The sequence below is a fragment of the Canis lupus genome, chromosome 10 (genome assembly GCF_003254725.2).
Source record: "Canis lupus dingo isolate Sandy chromosome 10, ASM325472v2, whole genome shotgun sequence".
Classification (NCBI taxonomy): Eukaryota; Metazoa; Chordata; class Mammalia; order Carnivora; family Canidae; genus Canis; species Canis lupus.
The window spans coordinates 29,513,280-29,540,440 of NC_064252.1; the positions used below are offsets into that span (position 1 = coordinate 29,513,280).

Genomic DNA, 27,161 nt, shown 5'->3' on the forward strand with positions numbered 1-27,161 from the left:
CCAGCGGGGGTGGGGGGCGGTCATATGACCCAAGGAAAACAAAGCAATTTAAAACAGGACGCTTAAAAAAATAAAACAACTTGTGGAAATCTGAGCAGCCGTGTGATTTCGGCCCTTCCAGAGGCTCCCAGGCCAGGATGGGCCCTGCGCGCCCCACCTCCCCGCAGCCTCCGAAACGGCCAGAAAGCTGGGAGACCCCCCTGCCTGCTGTCTCCCCCTCCGGGTCTGGGCGCGGTTCTGCTCCATGCCACCTCCTCAGGGGACCCTCGGCTGACAGCCTGCCTCCTCATTCTCACTTAATATGGACATTTAGGACATTTTTTTTTTTCTTTTTAGCACCTACTAAGTGTTAGAGACTGTGCTGTTTTTATGGTTCATCCCTACAACCACTCTGTGGGGTAGATCACTACCATTTTACAGGCGGGGAAACTGAGGCAGAGGGTGATTAAAGTGGCGCTCCCAGGGTCACACATAGAGCGGGAAACTGGGCCCCAACCCGAGAGTGCGTCCAAGCCGGCCCTCCACCTCCAAGCTGTCTTAGCACTTGGTTCGCAACCTGAGAGCAAGGCCTCTTACACAAACCACTTCCCTGCTTGCATGCCTGGTGTTCTTCCAAGCCTTGCCACTGCTGACTCAGCTCCTCACACAGCTGGCCCTCTCTGATCTACTGAATTAGGTCTGCAGGAGATCCAAGGCTTAGGACTGGGGGTGGGGGGCGCCGGTCACTGGGTGAGCCCCAGTGAGCAAGCTGGTGAGTCCTGAAGCCCTGTCCCACTGCCACAATTCTGGATTCTAAATTTAAAAACAAAAACACAAGCAAAAAACAAATTATAAAAAGGTGACCTTGGCTCAGTACAGGGATGCTGTTTGAAAACAGAGGTGGTGAGTGTCCCGCCTGTGAACACAACGCAGGGACAGGCTCCCAGATGGTCTGTCAAGCATGGATTCCCCAGGTGGGGGACCGTGGGGGCTGACTTCTGCCATCCTTGCCGTCCATGCATGTCCAGGAGCCCCTGGTGCTTGGAGACAGTCTTCGAGCAGTGGGCAGGGGTGCATCTAATCCGAGGTCAGAGTTCTGGCCCAAGAGCCACCCTCCTCCAGGGTCATTTTCCTGAGTGTCAGTTACCAAATCAATCCGGCCACCTGGAAGTTGCTGAGCCTTCTAGATAGAGGGCCTATGCCAAGGAGTTCGGTCCTCGGTATAACCTATAGAACCACCTCTGCTTCTGTGAACAATGGTTACAACACTAATAGCTAATATTCACCGAGCATTCACTGTGCACCAGCTACTATATAAGCTCTCACATGCATCAGCTCATTTAATCCTCACAATTACTCCATAAGGTTGGTATTATTACCTGTGTTTTACAAATGAGAACACCAAGGCAGAGAAGTCAAGACAAGGTTTTGAACCCAGGCAGTCTAGGACAAAGATTTCAAACTTCCAGGTGACCTCTCCCAGGGATGACAAGACTCACAAAGGTCAGAAGTAGAGCTCTAGCTACTAGAAGGTTTAAAAAAAAAGAGAGAGAGAGAAAGAGAGAGAGTTGCCAAGAACTTTCTAGAAATGAGAGCTATTAGAAACCAATGGCCTCATTAGAATGCAAATTTCCTGGACAGTTGGGACTTGCCTTGTTCTACAAATGCCACAGCCTGGAACAATGCCTGGAAGGTAGAAGGCGGATCCCCGCTGATTGATTGGAAAGAACGAATAGATAAGCTACAAGATCTCTTTCTGGTAAGCATGATAATATTGCCAGGCTGCCCCAAAAGGTCTGGATTCAAGCTACACACTGCAATCTTAGCCCAGTGTTATTGAGCACTTTCCATGGGCAGAGCCTTTACGTGCAGGATTTCAGTTAATACTGACATTGGCCCCTCCAGGTTACTGTCTGTTTCATTTCTGTTGTGTCCGCGTAGACACTCAGGCACAGAGACGTTAACAATTTTCTCAAGTCACACAGCTAGTGACTGCAGAGCTGGGATCCAAATTATGGTGCTTTGAAGCCAGAGCCCATGCTTCTGACCCCCTCGCCACCTGCCCTGCCACAGAAGGCTGCCTCCGTGCCCCAGGAATTTTGAGAATAAGTGTCAAGGTCTGAAAACTTCCCTTCAGCACATCCAGAGCCTGTCAATTCAGGAACCCCAGGAAGTAATGCTTGTGTGATCTGATTTCTTCTTATTAAACATGGGGGAGCAGAGGCCCCAAGTGGGGTTTGACTTGCCCAGGCTGCGCGCCCATAGGACACAGAACCTTCAGTGACCACGGGTTCCTGGCTCCCAGTCCAAGCTTGTTCTTCATCCCAGCTGCTGCCTGGAGAGCCCCAGATGTGGCCAGAACAGACCCCACATACAGACAACCCCAGGGCAGAGAAGGCCGGGGGCAAAGCTGATCTGGCTCTTTCCTCTGTCCCAGTGTTGAGCTTGTGGTCCTTCTGCGAGCTGACTCAGCTTTCTGACTTCCCCTTCCCTGTCCTCAAACAACTGGAATGATCCAAATGGTGTTCTTCCTCCTCCTCCTTGTGTGGTAAGCTGAATAATGCACCCCACCACCACCAAGGATGTCTGCATCCTGATCCCTAGAACTTTTGAATGTGTTACATGACGTGGTAAAAAGGATTTTGCAGATGTGGTTAATTTAAGGATCTTGAGATGGGAGATTATCCTGGATTATCCTCGTGGGCCTAATGTATTCACAAAGATCCTTCAAGGAGGGAGGCTGCAGGGTTGCAGATACCGAATATGGCATGACAAGAGAAATGGGACCCCCCAACTGGAAGCCACTGGTGTTAAAGAGGGAATCAGGGGCCACAAGCCAGGAGAGCAGGTGACCTCTAGAAGCTGGAAAGGGTGAGAAAGTGGATGCACCCCTGGAACTCCAGATAGAAGTGCAGCCCTGGGGGATCCCTGGGTGGCTCAGCAGTCTAGCGCCTGCCTTTGGCCCAGGGAGTGATCCTGGAGCCCCGGGATGGAGTCCCACATCGGGTTCCCAGCATGGAGCCTGCTTCTTCCTCTGCCTGTGTCTCTGCCTCTCTCTCTCTATGTCTATCATGAATAAATAAATAAATAAATAAATAAATAAATAAATAAATAAATCTTAAAAAAAAAGTGCAGCCCTGCTGACCCTTTTAGAACTTCCAACCTCCAGATCCTTGGAGAATAAACATGTGTCGTTTTAAAGCAGCAGGAGGGCAGCCCCGGTGGCTCAGGGCGTGATCCTGGGGTCCTGGGATCGAGTCGCATGTCCGGCTTCCTTCATGGGGCCTGCTTCTCCCTCTGCCTGTGTGTCTCTCTCTGTGTCTCTCATGAGTAAATAAATAAAATCTTTAAAAAAATAATAAAGCAGCAGGAAAGGAGTATGGCCCCCTCAAAGCCTGTCTTCCTCATCTCGGGAGGGAGCCTCAGCTTCAGGAAGCAGGAGACGGATGGATAGACCTGGAAGTTCTCCCTCAACAGCTCCCTTCTGTCGTCTCTCAGCATGATGCTCAGAATTCTTGACGGCTCTACCTTTAGAGGTTCCAGGCTGCTTCTCTCCCTGTCCTGTCCCAGCCCTGGATTTTGGGGATGGGCAGCCTTCTGTCCTGAACAACTTCCCACGAGTCCCAGCCTGTGAGTCGGCTCTCACCTGACCCAGATTGAACACTGCCATCACGGAGTCCTCCTGGCCCTCCTTGTTCGCTGCTCTTCTGCCTCCAGGCAGGGAAAGTTCTCAACCTTAGGGCTCCTGTGATGAGATTGGGCCCACCCAGAGAATCCAGCAGGATCTCCCTACTTTGAAGTCTGTAACCTTCATGACTTCTGCAAAGGGCGTTGAGCGTCTTGAACCAGTAACATAAGGTAGCCCCAAGTTCCAGGTATTAGGGCATGGGCAGCCTGGGGTTGGGGTGGGGGAGGGCTGGGGGCTGTGATTCACCCACCACAGAGAAACTCACACTTCCATTTGGTGAGGGTGAAATAAGACCATACTTGGAAGAATGCTGGCTTCCCAGCAGACCTCAGGATTTTTTGCAGTTTCCACCCACATTTGTCTTTTGTGCCCCCTGCCCCCATTCCGAATCATTTTCTCTTGGTCCCAGACTTCTTCCATTAGGATCCTGAGCACACAGGCTCTGACAAGGTGGGCTTCAGCCCCTTCAGCTCTGTATCTCTAGCACTTATACAAAACGGGCCCATCTAGGGGCATCTGGGTGGCTCAGTGGTTGCGCATCTGCCTTTGGCTCAGGTCCCAGGGTCCTGGGATCGAGCCCCACATCAGGCTCCCTGCTCAGTGGGGAGCCTGCTCCCTCTCCCTCTGCTCCTCCCCACCGTTCATCCTCTCTCACTCTCAGAATAAATACATAAAATCTTTTTTTAAAAATGCCAGAAGAATGGGAAGTGGGATGTCAGGGAGGAGAGGCGACCCTGAGAACGTTGTCAGTTGGGCCGAATGGGAACTTGGAATTGCCGCTTGGGTCTTGGCGGAACCACCGTTGAGATGTCTGGGACCATGCTTTGCAAACAATGTGCAGGGACTAGAGATAACCTGGAGGCTTCTGCTCTTTTCTGGAAGCTTCACTTCCTCCAGCCGGCTATGAAACTGCCCTTTCACCAAGATCGCCCAGAGGAGGCGGAGATTTGCCGGTGACTCAGCAAAATCCAGGTCCCCTTTGTCTCCGCGAGCCCCCCTCCCAACCGTGACTCAGCAGAAGCGCAGCTGCTCCGGGGAGTGTGGAAATCTCTACTCAGCACTCGGCAGGCACCGCCCGCCACTCGCCAGGAAAGCAGAAGTGGTTTGGGACAGAGGGCGGTAGGGCTGTCTCCCAAGGCTCTAATGGTGAAAACAGAGGTGAAGCCTCAGCAGATGGGGAGTGGGGAGGAAGACACGGGGAGACTGGCCTGGGCTGGATGGTGTTCAAGGAGAAGCAGGAGACCCGCCTGGATGTCCTCAGGCAGGGGCATCCCAAGTTAACAAGGTGACACGGGGTGTCCTGACGGTCCCCTAACCCATGAAAACCCAAGAGGTCATGCCCTTGACCCTTGACCCAGCAGAGGAGGGGGAGTGGTGCAGAGAGAGAGAGAGCCCAGTGGTGAGGTATAGCCTTTCTCAGCAAGGCAGACCAGCCCAAGCCATGAAAACATCCTCGGACAAGACTGAAGCCATAAAAACATCCTCGGACAAGACTGCACAACACAGGCATTTTCTGGGTTTCAAGGGCCCCCATAGGCAAGGCTGAAACCTCATGACACACTGGGAGGGGATACCACACATGTCACAGACAAAAGATGACAACACGTTCCTAATATTTAAGAAAGACGGGACTGGCCCCAAATGGAGTCACTTGTGCTAAGCCCTGCGTCAGCAAATCAAGGCTAACGTGACCTAATTCCAGTTTCTGCCTCTTCCAGGAATGCTACCTGCACATTCTGTCTGGAGTCCCCTGGTGGGACTTGTGAGATGGCCAGTGTGGTAAATAGACCCTCATCACCCTAGTCCATAAAGGAAGGTGACCTTGCCAGAAACAATCTGCCCTTTGTTTCACTGCCACTCCCCGCCCCCATTCTGCCTATAAAAACCCTTCAGAGCTCCTCTCTGCTGGATGGGAGAATGGTGCCCGATTCCCAAATCACTGAATAAAGCCAATTTGATCTTGAAATGTACTCAGTTGAATTTTATTTTTTTATTTTTTTATTTTTTTTAATTTTTTTTTTCATTTATTTATGATAGTCACACAGAGAGAGAGAGAGGCAGAGACATAGGCAGAGGGAGAAGCAGGCTCCATGCACCGGGAGCCTGACATGGGATTCGATCCCGGGTCTCCAGGATCGCGCCCTGGGCCAAAGGCAGGCGCTAAACCGCTGCGCCACCCAGGGATCCCGAATTTTATTTTTTAACAGTAATAAAAGAGCTCCCCAAAGCAGTAGGACAAATAGTCACTAGGAAATGTTAACATTTAATTCAGGGTGCTTATCATCAGCCTTCTGAGAAGGCTGGGGAGCCAAGGAGGGTAAGAGAAGCCTGCCAACTTGCCAGTGGAACACCTTTCCCTTCCTCATCGCCTTCACTCCTCCAGCCCCGGATTCTGCAGATAAGGCAACAGTGGTCACCACATCACCCCTCTCTTGTCAACACCCTTTACTTGCTCCCACCGCCCTTGGGATAACATGCAAGCTCCTCCACCTGGCACACCTGGCCCTCCGCCCTTGGCCCTGGCCACCTGTCCAGCAGGAGGGCCTCACCTGCTACCCTCACATCATGCATGCCACTCTCAGCAACACTTACCTACTCCCAACTATCCAGGCACACATCCTTCTGGCCCCTTGATTGGGCTGGTCCCTCCTGCCTAGAACACACATCCCCCCTCTCTTTGCTCCTGTGCCAAGCTATTCATTTTCCAAGACTCGCCTAGAAACAGATAATAGGCCTCAATGAAGGAGTGAAACCTATAAAAATACAGAATAAATCATAAAGGAAAATCTCAGTGACCTTAGATTTGGTGGATTTCTCAAATAAAACACAAAAAGCACAAAACAGAAAAGAAAAATATGGTAATCAGTGGGACTTCATAAAAAATGAGCTTTTGCTCCTCAGATGACACTGTTATTAAACCTAAGAGGTGGGATCCCTGGGTGGCGCAGAGGTTTGGCGCCTGCCTTTGGCCCAGGGCGTGATCCTGGAGACCCGGGATCGAGTCCCACATCGGGCTCCCGGTGCATGGAGCCTGCTTCTCCCTCTGCCTGTGTCTCTGCGCCTCTCTCTCTCTCTCTCTGTGACTATCATAAATAAATAAAAATTAAAAAAAAAAAAACAAAAAAAAACAAAACCTAAGAGGTGAGCTAGAAACTAGGAGAAACTATTGGCAAACATATATCCAACAAAGGACCTGTCTCTAGAATACATAAAGAACTTGTACGATTCAATATTAAGAAAGCAAATAAGGGGGGCGCCTGAGTGGCTCAGTTGGTTAAGCATCTGCCTTCGGTTCAGGTCCTGATCTCAGGGTTCTGGGATCCAGCCCGATGTCAGGATCCCTGCTCAGTGGAGAGGCTGCTTCTCCCTCTCCCTCTGCCTGCGGCTCCCCCTGCTTGTGCTGTCTATCAAATGAATAAATAAAATCTTTTTTTAAGGCAAATAATTTTTTATTTTTTACTTATTTATTTTTAAAGATTTTATTTATTTATTCATGAGAGACAGAGAGAGAGAGAGAGAGAGGCACAGATACAGGCAGAGGGAGAAAGCAGGCTCCATGAGGGAGCCTGACATGGGACTCAATCCCAGGTCTCCAGGATCACGCCCTGGGCTGAAGGCAGCGCTAAACCGCTGAGCCACCCGGGCTGCCCAGCAAATAATTTTTTAAATGGATAAAAAATTTGAACAGTTCATCAAAAGAGATACATGGATGCTAACTAAGTGTGTGGAAAAATTTCAAGTTTACCTATCATCACGGAAATTTAAATTAGAACCACAATGAAGAGAATCACTACACACCTATTTGAATAGCTAAATATAAAAAGACTCACTACCTCCACTGTTATGAATGTAAAGCAAACAGAACCTTCACTTTCTGCTGGGGGGGGTAGGAACCTTAAAATGATACTGTAGGGGGTCAGAATATGCCACCCAGAAATATGCCTCTTTGCGTAAGGGTTATTTTGAGCTAAAGACAACGGAGAAACAGCAAATGCCAAAAAAAGCTTTTTGCCTTCTGCCTTATTTGCCTAAAAGCAGGCTTAGACTCATAATCACCTGAGATAAACCCAGACTTTTAACAATTCAGAGATGGCACACAGAGGAATCATCACAATAAGCCTTACTGTATCAACCCTTATCTTCCCTAAATTTCCCCCAAGTATTCATCTGCACCTGCTGTTTGCTGCCCCAAAAAACCTCAACCCCCTTTCCTTTGCCTTCTGTACAAATGTACTATAAGGTTGACCCTGAACCACACGGTTGGAACTGTGAAAGTCCACTTATATAGGGATTTTTTTTTCTGATAAATACAGTACTACAAATGTATGTTCTCTTCCTTATGATTTTTCCCATATTTTCAAAAGATGGGCACTGAGGGGGGCACATGGCAGGATGAGCACTGGGTGTTATGCTATATGTTAGCAAATCAAACTCCAATAAAAGAAAAATTTTAAGATTTTTTAAAATTATTTATTCATGAGAGGCACAGAAAAGTAGAGACACCAGCAGAAGGAGAAGCAGGCTCCATGCAGGGAGCCTGATGCAGAACTTGATCCCAGAATCCCAGGATCATGCCCTGAGCCGAAAGCAGATGCTCAACCACTGAGCCACCCAGGTGAACCCTCTCATACTGTATTTTTAAGTAATCTCTACCCTCAATGTGGAGCTTGAATTTACAACCCTGAGATCAAGAGTTGCACACTCTACTGACTGAGCCAGCCAGGCAGCCCTTCTTAAGATTTTCTTAGTAACATTTTTTTTCTCTACCTTACTTTATTATAAGAATACAGTATGGGACACATATAACAAACAAAACATGTGTTCCTTGATGGTTTGTGTTATCGCTAAGGACTCTGGTCAACAGTAAGCTACGAAGAGTTAAGTTTTGAGGGAGTCAAAAGTTATTACGAATTTTCAGCTGTGCAGGGTGTCCTGTGCGTCAGCAGCATTGTTCATTGTTGAGATGCTATATAAGCCCCAGTTCCTTTTTTTTTTTTTTTAAGATTTTATTTATTTATGTGACATAGTTAGAGAGCACAAGCAGGAGAGCAGCAGAGGGAAAGAGAGAAGCGGACTCCCTGCTCAGAGGTACTTGATCCCAGGATCAAGCCAAAGTGTCTGAGCCACCCTGGCGCCCTAAGCCCCAGTTCCTGAACTCTTTTCAATTACTCATCACTGTTTCTCTCCTGTGCATGTGTGATGCATGTGTTAATAAATTGTTGCTTGCTAATTTGTCTTTGTCATTTTAATTTCTAGGCCCTCCTCCCCATTCCAGAACCTGGGAGGGTAGAGGAAATGAATTCTCTCACTGTAGAGCTTCTTTTGAAGAGTTGGCAATTTCTTAAGAGACCAAACACTCACCATACAACCCAGCCATTCTACCTCTAGGTGTTTACCTACAGGAAATAAAAGCATGTTTCGGCACAAAACTTGTATACCAATGTTCACAGTGGCTTTATTGGTTATAGTCCCAAACTGGAAACCACCCAAAAGTCCAACAGGTGGATAGAGAAACAACTGTGGAATAACCATATGCTGGATTCCCAGCAATGAAGAGGAGGAACCATTGTTCCATGCAACAAGACAAACGAATCTTGAAATAATATTACTAAATAACAGAAGCCAGATTGAAAAAAAATTCCTACTGTTGAATTACATTTATGTAAAACTATCTATAAAATGAATATAGGATCAGGCAGCCCGGGTGGCTCAGCGGTTTGGCGCCGCCTTCAGTCCAGGGCATGATCCTGGAGTCCTGGGATTGAGTTCCGTGTCGGGGTCCCTGCATGGAGTCTGCTTCTCCCTCTGCCCTCTCCCTCTGTGTCTCGGCCTCTCTCTCTCTCTCTCTCTCTCTGTGTCTCTCATGAATAAATAAATAAAATATTTTTTAAAAATAAGATGAATATAGGATGTTACAAATTTTTGGAAAATGCAAGCTACTCTAATCAGATCAGTGGTTACCTAGCTGGATGGGGGGATTACCAAGGACCGAGGTTGGGCTCAGTGTTCAGAGTGGAGTCTGCTTGAGATTCTCTCAGTCTTCCTTTGCCCCTCCCTTTGCTCTTGCACACACATTCTCTCTCCAATAAAAATCTTTAAACAAAACAAAACAAAACAAAACAAAAAACCCCAAAGGACCATGAGGAAACTTCTGAGAGTAGTGAATACATTCATTATCTTGATTGTGGAGATGGCTTCATGGGTATATTTACACCAAAACTCATCAAATTATACACTTTAAATATGCAGGGTTTGTGTCAATTATATCTCAATAATAAAAAAAATAAAGTCATAAAACAAACAGGCTGAGCCCAGGCTTTTTCCCTCTTGCCTCATAAGGCCCCTCACTGAGCTGTGTCCCCACCACCCCCACTCCACCTGTGAGCTCCATGAAGGCAGTAAGGACTGCAAGGGATCCCCTCTCCTAGGCCTGGAGCCCAGCAGACCACAGGCAGGTGCTATATATTTACCAAATGAGGCTTAGCAGGGTTGAATTCCCCACCTGCAGCCACACAGCTCACAGGGAATGGAGGCCAGGTCTAAGTCTTGCAGGGGACAAAAACATTTCTCCTTTCTTCCTATCTAGGTTCCTAGGCTGGCTTAACAATCAAATGGGCAAAACAAGTTAACAGGAGAAAAACAAATTTAATTTTGTACACATGAGAGCACATAAAAATATGGGACTTGAAAAAATGACCAAATTAGGGGCCCCTGGGTGGTGGCACAGTCCGTTAAGCATCTGGCTCTTGGTTTCAGCTCAGGTGGTGGTCTTGGGGTCATGGGATCAAGCCCCACATTGGGCTCCATGCTCAGCATGGAGTCTGCTTGGGACTCCCTCTCCCTCTGCCCTTCCCCCATCCCCACTCTCACGCTCACTAAAATAAATAAATAAATCTTAAAAAAAAAAAAAAAAAAGGAAATGACCAAATCAGTCAGCTTTTATGCCTTACAGACAAAGAAACAATAAATTTGTGAACAATTGACAAGCCAAAGAAGTCTGGGTTTGGGGTAGTAAAATAGGAAGTAACAAGCTTTATTTGTGCCAGCCTCTCGGGCTTGAATGCCTTATCTCCAGCGATAAGGATGCCTTCCACGGTCCTGGTACAGGGAGGGCACCTTTCACATGGGAGATTTATTTCCTGCTTTCAGAGGGACAAAGGAGATTCAGAATGACCTTGGCACTGGCTGTTTCTTAAATAACTCTAACTCAAAATAATCAATATACCAAAGTGGCATATTTGAGGGTGGCACATTTTACTTCCCTTCACCTTAAAGCACACTCAAGTGTTTTTTGTTTTTTTTTTAAGATTGTATTTATTCATGAGAGACACAGAGAGAGGCAGAGACACAGGCAGAGGGAGAAGCAGGCTCCCTGCGGGGAGTCCGCTGTAGGACTTGATCCCAGGACCCCGGGATCACACCCGGAGCTGAAAGCAGACGCTCAACTGCTGAGCCACCCAGGCATCCCAAAGCACACTCGAGTTCTATAGCAAGGTGCCATCTGGAGATGGGTCCGGGACAGTGAAGGGGGTACAAAGAGCAACCTCTTTCTCAGGCATTACCCAGTTTCCATTTGCCCAGATCCAACGACTGAAGACCAGTGACCAGACCAGGCAGCAGTCTGGACTCTGGAGAGTTCAGGCTGCGAGGCCAGTCTGGCCAACATGGAGCCAGACTGGCTCCGAGACCTGGTTCAACGTGGATCAACAGGATCAAGGCACTTCTAGGTGGTGTAGACGGTTCATTGTTCAAGCAATGAACTCTAAACAAACACTGCTTCAAATCCAGGTCCCATGACTTAGCCCATATGTGCACTTCACCCCTCTAAGCTTTACTTCCTCATGTGACAAATCGATAAGTAATAACACCATCAGCTCCAGGGGATGTGGTCAGGATCAAATTAGTCTAACATATGTAGGAAGCTCAAAATGGGGCCAGTGGAAGAGGAAGCCTTCACTAAGCACTCCTTGCTCTGTTTGGTCAGACCGTGGCAACCAGTTCCCCTCTCAGGGTTCTGGCAGGGACTGCTTCCTACCTAGAAACTTCTGGGTGGTTCTGAGTAGGTTGAGGTCACTAAAATCTCACAAACCTTGCTCTCACTTGGGAGTTGAGAACCTCAGGGTCCTTGGGGCGCCTGGGGGGTGGGGCTCAGTCAGTTAAGCGTCTGACTCTTGATTTCGGCTCTGGTCGTGATCATAGGGTCCTGAGACGGAGCCCCGCATTGGCCCCACGATCGGCATGGAGTCTGCTCGAGATTCTCTCTCTCTCTCTCTCTCTCCCCCTCTGGCCCTCCCCTGCTGCTTGCTCTCTCTAAACAAAAACAAAAACAAAAACAGAACCTCAGAATCCTCACCTTATTTTTTTCTCAATAAGTAAACTTCCTTGAAATAACTCCAAATGTCCAGAAAAGTTGCAAGAAGAGTACACAGAATTCTTCACCTGGATTCACCAGTTGTTAACATTTTGTCATATTGGTTTCATCATCCTTTCCCTCTCTCTTGATTATAGATACACACACATACTCTTTTACATATATATTTGTATTTCTGGCTTATTAGAGAGTAAGTTGCAGACATCATGCCCCCTTGCCCCCAAATTCTTTAGCAGGTATTATACCAGAGTACAGCCTCTTGTAACCACAGTACAATTAGTACAATTATAAACATCAGGGACCCTTAACTTCAGCGCAAATACATTATATAAAACCCACATTCAAATGTCATCAATTGTCTCCCAACTGTTCTTCCCTGCGTCTGGGTTCCAGCCCAGACCCAGCAGAGCTGTCCTGCTGCTTTGCTGTCCACAGCCCCCCGCGCTTCATGACTGGAGAGCAAGATAGAGTCACTCATGTCCAGCAGGGGCCTGTGTCTAGCAGGGCACGGAAGCTTTGAGATATCCCGAGACCAGATCCGCTGACACCAAACAACTGTACCAGGTGGAAGTACAGGGGGTCTGCAGGAGCCCCAAACGGCTGAACCCCCCTGACAAGGGAGGGTTTTGGCGGGCCGCTGTCAGCCTCGGACAGGACCCCTCTCTGAGCACTTGGAAAAGGCAGCTGCCCCGAGGCCCTGCCGCACGGAGCACGAGCTCCAACAGCACAGCGCTGAGGCCCCCCCGCCCCCCCCCCGCCCCCCAGGCCTTATCTCGCCCGCGCGCCCACAGGCCGACTGCGGGTTGGTCCAGTAACCTCCTCCCCACTCGGTTATCGGGTTTACTGCGCCACTTGGGCTATTTGGGCGCCGCCTAAGAAGCCAAGTCAATCACGTCCGAAGTGCCACGGAGGCTGGAATCCTGAACCCGCCCCATAATCGTGTTAGTCTTGCTTTGCACCCGAGGGAAGCCGAGATAAGCCACGTCCATAGCGTGCCCCGGGCCGAGCGGACCCCGCCTTGGTCCCCCCGGGGAGGACGCCCGGCTTCCGTGGGATCTCGGCCCTGGGCTGGGGGAGGCGGGGGCGCGAGAGGGCCGGGTCCCCGAGGCCGGGTGGGGGCGGCGGGGAGGCCGCAGGCAGCGCGACCCGCGGGCCCCGGGAGTGGCCGCCGCCGCCGCCGCCGCCGCCGCCGCGGAGGGAGCCGGGGCCTCGGGACCGTGACTCAGCGAAAACAGGCCTCGGACCGTGACTCAGCGAAAATAGACCTCGGGACCGTGACTCAGCGAAACAGACCGCGGGACCGTGACTCGGCGAAACAGAGCTCGGGCCCGTGACTCGGCGCGGAGCCTGCCAGCGTGACTCGGCAGGGCAGGGCAGGGCGCAGGGTTGCGGGGGGGCGGCGGGCGGGGGTACTCGGCGGGCGGGCCTCGGCGCCCCACCCCTGCCTCCCCGCGGTCTGAGCCCCGGAGCCACCGGCGCCGCCCGGGAGGGGTGGGGGTGCGGTCCTGGGCACCGCGGAGCGACGCCACCATTTCCTGCCCCGCTCAGCAAACGCTTGCTTGCCTCAGTTTCCCCATCGTCACACTGAGGGCAGGCGGAAGCTCCCTTCAGCGGATGGCATCCCGTGGGTGTCTGTTTATTTTTTAGATGATCCGTTTTGACCCTCTAGTTAGAATATACTGCCCGGCACCGACCCGCCTCGAAGTCTACCATGCGCAGCCCGCAGACCACCGCCCTGGACGTTCTAGTGGATTGCTTAGGATGTTTTTAAATTTTTAAATTCATTTATGATAGTCACATCAGAGAGAGAGAGAGAGAGAGAGAGAGGCAGAGACACAGGCAGAGGGAGAAGCAGGCTCCATCCACCAGGAGCCCGACGTGGGATTCGATCCCGGGTCTCCAGGATCGCCCCTGGGCCAAAGGCAGGCGCCAAACCGCTGCGCCACCCAGGGATCCCCAAATTGTGACATTCTAAAATGTGTCCCATCACTCTCCTAACTCTAACTTGTGGAATCTAAGTACCAGAGTGATGATTATTTTAAATGGGCTGTCATCCATTAAAAAAAAAATAATCTCATTTGAAATTTTACATCCTCTTCTTTTCTACCTGAATTTTCATTTGTACCTTTTGTATTTTCATTCCCCTACCCCACAAAAAATAAATTCTATTGTGACAGGAAAAAAATCAAATCAAATCAAATCAAATTGAGGCGCCCTGGTGGCTCAGTAGGTTAAGTGTCTGCCTTCGGCTCAGGTCATCATCCTGGGGTCCTGGGATTGAGCCCCACATCTGGTTCCCTGCTCGACAGGGAGTCTGCTTCTCCCTCTCTCGCTGCCATTCCCCTTGCTTGTGCTTACTCGTTCTCTTAAATAAATAAAATATTTAATAATAATAATAAAATCAGAAGAAAACAAAAAAAAATAATAAATATAGGATAATGAATCCAGTCTGGAGTGTATTCTTCTTTATATGACTGCAGTCCTAAAATACAATTTTTAATTTAATTAATTAATTAATTTATTAATAATGATTTTATTTATTTATTCATGAGACACACACCCACACACACAGAGGCAGAGATATAGGCAGAGGGAGAAGCAGGTTCCATGCAGGAGGTGCCAAGGAATCCCCTATTTATTTTTTTTAACAGAGGAGAGAGTCCTCAAAGACAAAGGTGCCATGGGCTCATGCAAATCAGAATGCATCCTTGCTGGTAAGCTGGGATCTAGGATGAGAAAGTGAGCAGTAAGACATGGCCAGGCCTGAGAAATGGCCCCTGGGCTTGCAGGTGGAGGTGGCTAATGCTGCACTTCTTCGGAGCTGTCTGAGCTGTGGGCCTTGCAAACCCTCAGTCAAGACCTGCCATTCACCAGGGCTCCGATGGGGTTCTTTGTAGACATAAAGGAGTAGGCCCTCAGAGGAGAGATGGAGGAGGTGTCCGAAGCAGGCAGGGAGAAAAAGGGGTGGCTTGCAGAATGATGGGCTCCCCGCCAAAAGAGGTGCCCTGGAAGGTAGGCGGGGCTGGGAACTTTGCATCTGAAAATTAAAGGATTTAATTTTCCTTTTCCTTTTTCCTAATTAAAGGGAACACAAGGGTGTTTAGGCACAATTCAAGAACTTGGGGTACTATCGAAGCACCCATTGCATTACAAATCATTGTAAATGACAGCAAAAGGAACATCTCCTGGTGAAGTGCTTCCTGTATTTTTGATTATGGGATTAGATGGAAACCCTAGAGCAGAATTATTGGGCCGAGCATAGAACTATTTTGAAGGCTTTTGGAGTCTTGGGACGCCTGGCTGGCTCAGTCAGTGGGGCATGAGACTTGATCTCGGGGTTGTGAGTTCAAGCCCCATGCTAAGTATAGAGATTACTTAAAAATAAAATCTTAAAAAAAAAAAAAGGCTTTTGGGGCACCTGAGTGGCTCAGTCAGCTAAGTGTCTGCCTTCGGCTCAGGCCATGATCCCCGGGTCCTGGGATCAGGCCCCACATTGGGTTCCCTGCTCAACAGGGAATCTGCTTCTCCCTCCCTGTCCCTCTCCCTCTGCCTCTCCCCCCCAACCCCCTTCTCATGCTCTCTTGTTCTCTCTCAAATAAATAAATAAATAAATAAATAAATAAATAAATAAATAAAATCTTAAAAAAAAATAAAGGCTTTAAAGAAAGGTATATTTACTTGAGAGAGTGTGCTTGAGCAGAGAGTCGGAGGCTCCACCTACTGAGCCACCCAGGCACTACCACTGCCCCCCCTCCCCTCCTGGAAAAAAGGCTTTTAGAGTCTTTTGCCTAGTTGTAGGTAAAAGTACACTACTTTTCATAACTTTATTGCTCATGTTTCAATAGTAAATATGACTTTGGCCACTGGTGCTTAGGGCAGGGGGCTGTTTGTCTCAGTTTGTTTGAGTGATGGCCAGGAGGAAGGACAGGCCCAGCATGGGGGTCAGGGTGCGGGCGTGGGGGTGTGTGAAGGCGCTGAGGGGTCTGGGAAGGAAGGAAGGACTGACGGACACTGGGGCTTCAGGAAAAGGCCTGTTACTTTGTACCCAGGGCAGGGAGGAGCCTTATCACAGGTTGGTTGGCATGACTTTGCCCCCGGGCAGCTGCCTGGGCAGTCAGGTGCACATGTTGTGTGTGCCTGGGATGGGGAGGCGTGGAGTGGGGTGGTGGGGAGAGGTGGCAGGAATGGGTGAGAAGGCTGGCCTTGGTGTTGAAGGTGAGGGAGGCTCTCTCTCTTGCTGGCCCTCTGGATCGCTTGCTCTCTTTCTCACTCCTGGCAGGTGCCTGCAGCAGCCCCTTCCTGCCTGGAGCTCACCTCAGTGCTCTGCAGGGGGCAGAAACATGATTTCCTGAAAAGCCCTCTTTGTACCCCACGTGGAGTTTGGGGTAAAGTTCCAGGAAGCCTTACTATCTGTTACAGGCAGAATTGGGTCCCTCTCCAAACTCATCTGTGGAAGCCCCAACCCGTAGTATGTGACCGGATTTGGAGATGAGCCTTTACAGAGGTGGTGCTCTTAGGACGGCCCTCAATCCAGTGTAACAGTGTCCTAGAAGAAAGATGCCCCGGCGCTTGCACAGAAGGCAGACAAGGGAGGACACACTAAGAAGGCTGGTGGGAAGCCAAGGAGAGGCCTCAGAAGAAACCAAACTGGGGCACCTGGGGGGCTCAGCGGTTGAGCGTCTGCCTTCGGCTCAGGGTGTGACCCCAGGGTCCTAAGATCGAGTCCCGCATTGGGCTCCCCGCAGGGATCCTGCTTCTCCCTCTGCCTGTGTCTCTGCCTCTCTCTGTGTCTCTCCTGAATAAATTAATAAAATCTTTAAAAAAAAAAAAAAAGAAAGAAAGAAAAAAGAAATGAAACCTGCTAACATTTAGATCTCTGGCCCCTCAGAACTGTGAGAAAGTAAATTTTTGATGATTTAAGGCCCCCGGTCTGTGGCGCTGGGTCACAGTGTTGCCAGCACCCTGACACAGGCTAGACTCAAGGCCGGAAGGGGCCCCAAAGGGGCAGACTCGGTCAACTTCTCCTTCCTCTCCTCTTCTCTCTCATCTATTTTGAAAAAAGGCGTGCAAAACAGCTGACACAAACAGCACACTGCGGGCCGGGGTGCCTTCCCCTCCAATCACACCTTGTCAATAATTTGCTGCTTTTGTGTCTCTCTCCTTTTCTCTATTATTATCTTTCCAGAATCATCTGAGGGTGCGTTGTGAACATCGTGACACTTCACCTGTAGGAGCAAGGACGCATGTCCCCGTTGTCATTATCAGAGTACAGATGTGATGCAGGCTCCTTACTGACCTTTGCTGTCAGTCCACATTCACTCTTTCCCAGGGATCCCCCAGAAACTGTCCCTTGGAGGACCCCCAGACTCCAGTCAGGGTGCATGCCCTCCATTTTGCTGCCATGTTTTTTTTAGGTCTCTCATGGCATTGACTCTTGAAGAATTGTTCGGAAGACACAGATCAGTTGCCTTGAAAATATCCCATGTTTGGATTTATTTTCTTTCCTCCCGATTAGATTCTGGTTAAACATTCTTGGCCAGAATCCAATGTGGTCCTGTGACATCTCCTTGTCAGAGAGAACCAAGGAAACTGAAACCCAGCCAGCTGAGGCCAGAGTTCATTTATTTATTTATTTAATAGATTTTATTTATTTATTTATTTGACAGAGAGTGAGCACAAGCAGAGGGAGGAGAAGCAGGCTCCCCGCTGAGCTGGGGGCTCCATCCCAAAGGCTCGATTCCAGGGCCCTGAGATCATGACCCCAGCTGAAGCCAGAGGCTTAATGGACTGATCCACTCAGGTGCCCTTCAGTACCGGGTTTTTTTTTTTTTTTTTCAACTTATTTATTCATGAGAGACAGAGAGGCAGGGACACAGGCAGAGGGAGAAGCAGGCTCGCTGTGGGGAGCCCGATGCGAGACTCAATCCCAGGACCCCGGGATCATGCCCTGAGCCCAGGGCAGATGCTCAACCACTGAGCCACCCAGGCGCCCCCAGTACCAGGTTTTTTATTTGCCTTGACGAAGCCTGTGACTGACCGCAGAGGACAGGAAAAGTGCCTTTGTGTCAAGTGAGGGGTGTTCTTAAACAAAAGGAAAACCGAATCTATTAATATAAACAAGGCTGTTCTCCCTTCTAGAGCCTGGTCGTTAAACACCCATGTAAGATGCAGCCCCAGATCTCTTCAGTAATAAGAGTCTCTGAACGTCCCTGGGCCTCGGAGTTCCTCTCTGTAAAATGGGGCTCATAGTGGTACCTAGGCTTGTGTGCTGTGGAATCATCCGTGTCAAATACTTAGCCTTGTGCCTGGCTTGTAATTAATTGTTCAGCATAATTATTCTCATGGATGTGTTTTCATAATGATAACTATTGGCAGATACAAGCGCTGTGGCTGTATCATTCCCGGGCTTCCCCACTCCCTGGAGTGAGTGAGCGGAGCGAGGGAGAGGCAGGTAAGAGCGGCCAGGCCAGGCTGTTGCTTAACTTGAGCGAGTCCCCCCAGGAGGAGGGACATGGCCTGGAGCCTGAGTGTCCCAGCTTCTCCGCAGGCTGCACAGCTCTCGGGGCACCGTGCCAGCCGTGGGTGCTGGAGTGGTGTCAGGAGCGTGTACACCCCCTGCTCCCACCCCCCCACCGGCCTGGAACCTGTCCACCTGCCTGGGTCCCTGAGTGCCGCTCCCCACCCGCCGGGGACACACGTGTGCCCAGGCAGCCACGCTTTTCTCAGGATGTGTCGCGTGCAAAGACTCTAGTCAGCAGCACCGTCTTATATATTTGAAAGTAGCTAAAAGAGCAGATCTTAAACGTTCTTTTTTTTAAAGATTTTATTCATGAGAGAGAGAGCGAGAGCGAGAGCGAGCACAGGAGCAGGGGGAAGGGCAAAGGCAGAGGGAGAAGCAGACTCTCCCCTAAGCAGGGAGCCCGATGCAGGACTCGATTCCCGGACCCTGGGATCAGGACCTGAGCTGAAGGCAGACGCTCAACCACTGAGCCACCCAAGTGCGCCTCCTTTTTTTATTTTTAAAGAGAAACGAGACATTTTATATCGTTTTTGCAAACACTGGCAATAACTGCATTAAAAACAAAATAAAAAACAAAACAGAACAAAATCACTCCAGGCCTTGATACGGCTCTTGGCCTGCCAGTTTGAGATTTGAGACCTCCGGGTTTGGGGTTCCCTCCTGCTCTCCGGCTGCTTCTCTGATTGGTCAGTGATTCCTGGGGGGTCGGGTGGGGCTGATCCGGGAGGGGACTTCAGAGATGGTCATTCCTGGCACGTCTCCAAGCTGCCCTGGGTCACCCAGCATTGCCAGGGGCCCAACAGGCTGCATCCCACACACACTGTGTGTGCCGATCATTCAGGGACCAGTGTCCTCTGTGCTGCTGTCATCATTCCTCCCAAGTGAGTCTTCAGGGACAGGTCACCATGGTCTAGTCCTTCGGGAGATTAGTGGCCGGTCTGGGTTTGGACCCATGGAGCTGGAGCCATGTTTCACCTAAAAAAGAAAAGGAAAAAAAAAAAAATCTGCTTGTTCCCTGTGTGTCTGGGAGGCCAGGGGCTGTGAGTTGCTCCCAGGTGGGTCCTCGGAGCCTAGCACAGAGCAGGACAGGGTCGCAGGCAGGATGGATGCGGGATCTGGAGCCCAGCCTCCTGAGCTGGGGGAACAGGACTGAATGAAGGGAAATCAGGGAATCCAAGAGGTTGGGGGTGTCTGTTTGTCTTCACCACCAGGTGGAGTTTTTTAAAAAGCAAACTTTAAAAAGGTCACTTAAAAGTAGTCAAAGTCACACAGCTCGTAGGTTGTGAAGCCCAGAAACGGTGCTTTTTTTTTCTTTTTCTCATTGTGGTAACATACACATAATATAAAATTCACCATTTTAACCAACTGTTATGTAGTTAAAAAGAAAAAAAAAAGCTTGCAGTTCGGTGGCGTTGAGGACATTCATGTCGTTGTGCCACCAGGGCCACCATCCAGCTCCAATATTTTTTCCATCATCCCAAACCGAGACTCAGTTACACACTGAACAATATGTCAGTTAGTTTATGGCTTAATTAATGGGTCTGCGTCGGCGAAATGAGTTCCCATGGGAGGTGGTGAGTGGCCCATCACTGGAGGTATGTGTAAGCAAAGTCTGGACTTGACTAGCCGGATGGCACCACCAGTCTATGACTGCGTTCTCGTCCTTACCAGGTTTCTGTTGGAGGACGAGACAAAAACCTTACCTGTTGCTAACTGAGGTGAGAAGTTTTGCTGTGGGTTTTTTTTTTTTTAAATGTCGCAGGGGACATGATTTGACCTGCAGTTTACCTGTGTTAAAAACAAGCTGCCCAATAGTGAGGCTCCATATCTCTCACACATCCCCCAACCTCGTCAGGCCAGTCTGGGTCCAGCCCCCAGACGTGGCAAGTTCATTCATGCTCCTGCCCATGCCTCACCTTCCAGAAATGTCTAACAGCCCCCTCCACCTCTACGAGTAGCAGCAGAGTGTGCAGTGTACGGTCATCTGGGGGATAAGGTGGGTCGTCTACCCCCCCAGCCTCCCCCCCCCCCTTTGATGACAGACTCCCAAGTTGTTCGTGATTCAAATGAAAACATACTCAAGGAAGGTGGGCCCGGTGCCTGGGCGTGAATCAGGATTGGTCTCAGGTGTGGACTCTAAGCCACCTTGTGGTTCTTCCGTTCCTCTTTGCCAGCACAGTCATGGAGGTGAATTCTGAGATGAATGACATGGTGAGAAGGTCTGGAGTGACTTGTCTTTTTTTTTTTTTTTTAAGATTGTTTTTATTTATTCATGAGAGACACACAGAGAGAGGCAGAGACAGAGACACAGGCAGAGGGAGAAGCAGGCTCCCTGTGGGGAGCCTGATGCAGGACTCGATCCTGGGACCCCAGGATCATGCCCTGAGCAGAAGGCAGATGCTCAACCGCTGAGCCAGGCATCCTTGGAGTGACTTGTCATGAGCTGAGTCCTGAAGGGTGAGTCTGTTAACTGAGGGCAGGGCAGTGCTAGAGGGAACAGCATGTGCAAGGGCCCTGTGGTCAGGGTGTAAACCATCTGAGGTATGAAAACCTGTGAGTGTACAGGGCAGAGATCTGGAGTGTGGCAAGTGTGGCCCCTCTGGGGCCTGGGAGGTGAGGCCAGGCCAGGAAGTGGGTCTTTAACCTGAGAGAGCAAGGGTGTGTGGTTGGGGTTTGACATGGGGGTGTTGTGAAACCCGGTCACATTAGGCTTTTGACATTTATTCATGGCTGCATGTGAGGAGGAGTTGGGGAGGGGACAGAGTTGATGCCACGTACGCGTCTGAAGCCCTGAAGATCTCAGACCTGGAGACTTAGGTTTGCACCCATCCCCTGCTCCTGCTTCTTCCTCAGTGATTCTGCTGGTCCTGTGCTGACTCAGATGTGAAATTTCACCCCTCTTCCATTTGCAAAATCCTACTCTTGACAAATCCTTGTGAGCAGAGGACTTACTAAAGGTCCTGAGGTCACAGAGAGGGGTGACATCAGGCCCCACGCAGAAGATGCTTTAGCGAGGCACCTGCTATAGGTCTGTTCTTTCCTTCTTCTTTTTTTTTTTCTTTAAAGATTTTATTTATTTATTCATGAGACACAGAGGGAGAGAGGCAGAGATGCAGGCAGAGGGAGAAGCAGGCTCCCTGTGGGGAGCCCCATATGGGACTCCATCCCAGGACCTGGGGATCACGCTCTGGGCCAAAGGCAGACACTCAACTGCTGAGCCACCCAGGCGTCCCGATAGGTCTGTTCTTCCAAACCTTTTGGGGATGCCCTGTTCCCTACCCGCATCCTCCCTGCATCCTCCCCCGGTTGCCCAGGGGTCCCAATCCCCTCCTCCCGGTGGCTCCAGAAGCACAGGATTCCCTCTCCGCCCCCTCCCCCGGTCTCCCCAGCTTACACACCTGAAGTCATCCTTCATAGACCTGGAAGTGACACGGGTTCACCCTTCCCACCCACCGCCCTGGGCCAGGTGCCATCGCAGCCTTTGTGATACCTCAGGTCCTTCTGCTAACTTGTCGCTTTCACACACGACCAGGTCCAGGCTCCAGCTCACTCTCCTCTGGTTTGATCCCCCTCCTACCTGCCACTCAGTACTTGAGGACTTTGCCGGAGGGACTTGGGGGTGGGGTCCCTGCTCCTCATCCCCCCACCCCGAATCTGTCCTCCGGGTCCCTCTCTTCTCTGGTGGGCTGTGGCAGGGAGGAGGGAAGACGGAGAGGTCTCTTAGCTGGTGCCAGGGTGGTTCTTGCTGTGTGACATCCGTCTCTGCTGGGCCCTCCGAGGTCTCTGTGTGGCAGGTGTCTCTGCAGGCTCTGGGTGGGTGAGGGGCGGGGGAGGCAATGGCTGAATCGGCATCCATTCAGGATGAACAGATGGCAGGGAGGGACCAGCGACAGAGGGCAGTGGGGCTAGAATGTTCTGGTTGTTCTCAGCCTCGGGGGCTCCACCACCCTCTCCTGGCCCTGGAGCTCTGCTGCCGCATCGAGGAAAGCCCAAAGCTGGTGGGCCAGGGGTGGAACTGCTGGGGAGATCAACTGGGGAAGGGCTTCTTGCTGGAAGTTGGGGGTCTGAAAGCCAAGATCCCCAAGTGCCAGGGGCACGGGGCAGCTGGGAGAGAACCAGTGGCTCCTCTGAGTCAAGGAGCCAGATTTGCAGAGTGGAGGGACCAGTGCAGAGGGCAGGGTGGTCCCGACGGGTGACGTGTGACGAAGAGTTAGGGCCAAGGTTGACGGGAGCCATGGCGGTGGCACCCTGGTCAGGGGGGGCGCTGCTGCCCTCAGCTCCGGCCCGGGGAGGCAGGAGGGCGCAGCGGGGCCGGTGAACAGGCCGGTGCAGTCCGCAGTCCGTTCCGGGGACGAGGCTGCTCATTCAGGCTGGAATGAGCACCTGCCCGGTGAGCCGCAAGGGCCAAGAGTCCGATGACGACGTGTTACAGGAAAAAAAAAAAAACAAAAAACAAAAAACAAAAACTGAATTCCTCAGTGCGCCGTAAACTGTTTTATAGACAACACACCAAAACGGGTAAGAAAACTTCCACATCCAGGGACCTGGGTGAGAGTTCACAACCTGCCACACCAGTTGGCCTCCGGATGCAGTATTCGCTGGGAGCCTGGAGCAGGTGTGGGGTGCCAGGGGCTGTTTCTGCACAGGCCTCCCAGCACCCTGAACCCCCCTTCCTGCGAGGGGGCTCTCCCGTGGGAGATCCGCAGTCCAGGCCCCTGGGGGGCAGCCCCCTCCCTGCAGGCGGCCAGGAGGCTCTGCACCTGCATTTGCCTGTGCAAGTGTGCACACACATGTGCTCTCACACGCACCGTGGGGCTTTTCTGGCTCCAGAGCAGCCTGGGCCCTGGAATAAACTACACCTCAGCCCTGCTCCTGCAAAGACCCTTTCTCTCCAGAAAAGAGCATCCGACAAGGCCTGTGCACTTCCCAGCTGTGTGACCTTGGACTGGCCAGTGGACCCTCCCGAGTCTTACTTTTCTAAAAGTAAAGTAAAATGGGAATTTCTTTCCATCCCAGGAGTGGTAAGGGCAGGGTCCTGCCACCCTAAGTGTGTCCAGGGGGCAGGACAGCCCCCTTGCCTTCCTCCTCAGTGGACCATCTGCTTCCCCTTTCTGGGGGCTAGCTTGGGGTGGGGCTGGGGGTGGGTGCAAGGGTGTTCCCAGCTTGGGTTTCACTTCCTTCCTGCCTCTGAGAACGGGCCAAGCCCCCCCTTCCCCTCTTCTCGGGCACCCAGCATGCTAGTGAGGGAGGCTGCGGGGTGTGTGTGGGGGGGCTGTAACTCACAGCCACCTCTGCCTCCTCACCGATGCTGCAGACCTACCTGCCGGCAGGTGGCTCCCCACCCTGACCCAGGAGCACCCCCCAGGCTGGAACCACGTAGCCTCCAGCGACCTTGCACTGCGTGGGGGAGCAGCACAGTGCTAGGCAGGTCCGGCCCTTCCCTGGGCCCCTGTCTCCCTGTGTGTGACTCTTACCACCCAGGATTTGCGGCCTGGGTAGGTGCGGACTCCTCCCGTGTGTCAGCCAAGTCCAGAGGCCTAGCCTCAGGGTGGAGCCAGGCCGGAAGTGGGGGGAAGGGGCTTGTGGAGCCGCCGGGGCAGCGGCAGGGAGAGGCCATGGGCCTGAGTCAGAGGCCAGGGGACAGGATGGGGCCCCACCGGGGCGCTTCCCCACATGTCCTGCCCCAGGGGATAGAAGGGAACCCTGTGAACTCAGGGCTCTGGGTCTGCTCTAGAACATAATGGGTGGCTTGGGGGGCCAGGGGGGCCCTGTGACCTCTCGTCTACTCTCCGGATTCTGGTCCTTCTGGGCTCGCAAACCAGCTCACGCCTCTGCCCCGGGAGGGGCGGGCAGGGGAGGCGGGTGCTCCCGGGTGGGAGCAGGTGGGCCTGGGAGGGCGGCCAGAGGGCCCGGGCGCCCGCTCCTGATTTAGTCAGCCCAAGCCCTGGCCCCCGGGGCCTCAGAGTGGGACTGTCTTTGGAGAGAGGGCCTTTCAAGAGGGGGTTCGGGTTAGCCGAGGGCACAGGGCGGGCGCAGATCCGATCCGCTGGACGGGGGACGCTGCCCCACGCGGGGACCGTGAGATCGCAGGGAGAAGACGGCACCCGCGGCCGAGGCCCATCGGGAGGCCTCGGGGACCCCGGCCCGGTCTGCGGCGCCGCGGGGGCTGGGCCGGCTTCTGCGGGGCGCGGGGCGCGGGGCGCGGGGCGGTCGGGGCGCGGGCGGGGCGGCCGGGGCGCACGGTCCAGAACCGCACCCACGAGGGGATGGCTTTGCGGCAGCAGGGGCAGTGGGACGAGGGCACCGCCCGAGGGGCTCCCGCTGACCACCCCTGAGACTCAGACCTCCTCCCCGCCCCGCCCCGCCCCGCCCCCGCCCCCGCCCCCGCCCGCGGGAAGTCAGCGGATGCGGGAGGGGCGCGGCCCCGGGGTCCCGGGAGGAGCCACCCCAGCGAGGCGAGCGGCACAGCTGCGGGGCGGCGGCCCCTCCCCGGGGTAAGGGGGTGGGGCCGGGCTCCGCTCTGGGGGGAGCCGCAGGGAGGGCGCCCGGAGGGAGCGGGACAGGCTGGCGTGAACGCGCGGGCGAACCGGGTCCCCACGATCCCACGCCCGGCCACTGGAAGCGTGGGGCCGGCGCCCTGTGCCCTGGGGGCGGGGGGGGGGCGCTGGCCGCCTCTGCAGCCTCCGGGGACAGGGCTCTTAGGTGCTGCCCCGTATGTCCCCGAAGCCCAGTGGGTGGGAGGGACTAGAGGCGCTGAGGTCCCTCGCCCAGACCCACGGAGGACCCCCCGACTGGCGCCCCCAGCCCCACACGGGCCGGGAAGGGCCGAGCTGGACCCTCGCGGTCGGGGCCGGGAGGTGGCCGCCTCGGTGGTGGGGGCCGGTCCCCACCTGCCCTGCAGGCCCGGTGCGTGCAGCGCTGCCGCCACCTCGTGGCCACCCTGCGAACTGACCCGAGCGCCGGCCGCTCCTGCGGGGAGGGGGCAGGGGCTCTGCAAACCCTCGGGTCCGGGTCCGGGTCCGGGTCCGGGTCCGGGTCCGGGTCCGAGCAGGACCACGCGGAGCAGGACCGCGGCGGCAGCAGCGAGGCCGGGCACTGTGGCAGCAACCGGGCTTGTCCTGGAGGCGGCGAGCACCCGGAGAGCCGAGGCCCCTGAAATGACCGAGTCAGAGGGGCAGTGCCCCGGCGGGGTGTCTGGAGCAGAGGCTGTTCTGAATGGGGGGTGGAGGTCCCACCTGGGCCCACACGTGGGGAGCATCTCCCTGACAGGTGCTGTGCTGTTCGTCCTGTTATTCCTTACCCCAACCCTATGAAGGAGCAACGGTAGAGTCCATTTTACAAGCGAGAAAACGGAGGCACAGAGAGGTTAATAACTTGCCTAAGGTCACACAGCTCAGAAGTGGCCAGGCCTGGATTTGCCATTAGGACAGTTGGAAAGGCTGGAGGCTGACACTAGGGTGAGGGGTGGGCAGGGAGGTCAGGGTGGGGTTCTGGAGGCTCAGGGAAGCCAGGAGGGAGTGGGGGGGTGGAGCCTCCAGCCTGCAGCTCTGCTGACTGCTTCCCACAGCCCCCAGGGGCTGCCTCCTACGTGCCCCTTCCCCAGCGCATGGGCTGAGTTCCACCCATGTCCCTGGCCTGCTGCCACCTTCCGAGGCAGCTGGGCCCAGCAGGAGCTGCTGGTGCCTCATTAATCCTGTCCCTGTCCCGACGCCCCCACCGGCAGCTGGTCCTCTTTCATGTGGGGCCTCCAACTTCCTGCCACTGCCCAGGGACGCCTGGAGCGGGGCCTGGGGCCTCAGACACAGCCCGCTGGGACCAGCGCTTCCTCATGCCCCCCAGCCCCAGCGGCTGTCTCTTGGGTGGGTGGGTGGGGTTCCCCAGTGTTGCCCCTGCAGGGAAACCTACCTGCTGGCCCTGCCACCTGTCCCACCATGCCTCTCCAGCCTTGGGGCCCTATCACAGGCCCTCCCTGACCTCCCGGCCCCATCACATCAGCGCCCTTCCCTTCATCCAGAACACGTAGCGCCTTTTGTCCATCTGTCCTTGTTGGCCCTTCCCTGCTGAGGGATGCCCCAGGCTCAGCGCTTAGAACCACAGCTGGCCCGCAGCTGCGCTCAGGGGAACCACACCTGGGCAAGAAAAACGATGTGCCCACTCTAGCCATTGACGTGGCCACGAGCCCCTAGAACCAGCCATGGAAAGTTTCCTTTGCTTCTGCACTTGGATCCTTGTAAAATCACCACTCACCATGGGGGGCCCCGTGAAATGGTTCGGTCACTGTCCTGGGGGACAGAGGAGGGTTGCAGGCACTGGGGTGTGAGCTGAGCAGGGGGGAGAGGCTGCCGTGCAAAGGACTGGGTCCTCCTCTTCCATCACTTAGTGTGTGACTAGGCAAGACCTTGGTTCCGAGCCTCAGTTTCCCCACCTGTAAGCAGTGATCAAAACCGTCAACCACACAGGGCTGTTGTGACTGTGGAAAAGCCCAGGCCAGGGTCCGGCACACAGCAGGAGCTCCGCTGAGGGAGGGAGGGCTGAGGGAGCTGCAGGGGGGCGGGGGAGGGAGCCCACCTCTCACCCCAGGCTCTGGGGTCAGAGGTCTGGGG

General features: G+C 53.1%; 1 long non-coding RNA gene across 1 annotated transcript; it reads right to left on the minus strand.

The window, feature by feature from the left end:
* Nucleotides 1–19,037: 19,037 nt before the first annotated feature.
* Nucleotides 19,038–24,747, minus strand: LOC112668796 (uncharacterized). The gene is made up of 2 exons (XR_003141885.3): nt 20,637–24,747; nt 19,038–19,533 (listed from the first exon to the last, which is right to left on the minus strand). It is a non-coding gene; the product is annotated as an uncharacterized LOC112668796 (long non-coding RNA).
* Nucleotides 24,748–27,161: the final 2,414 nt, after the last annotated feature.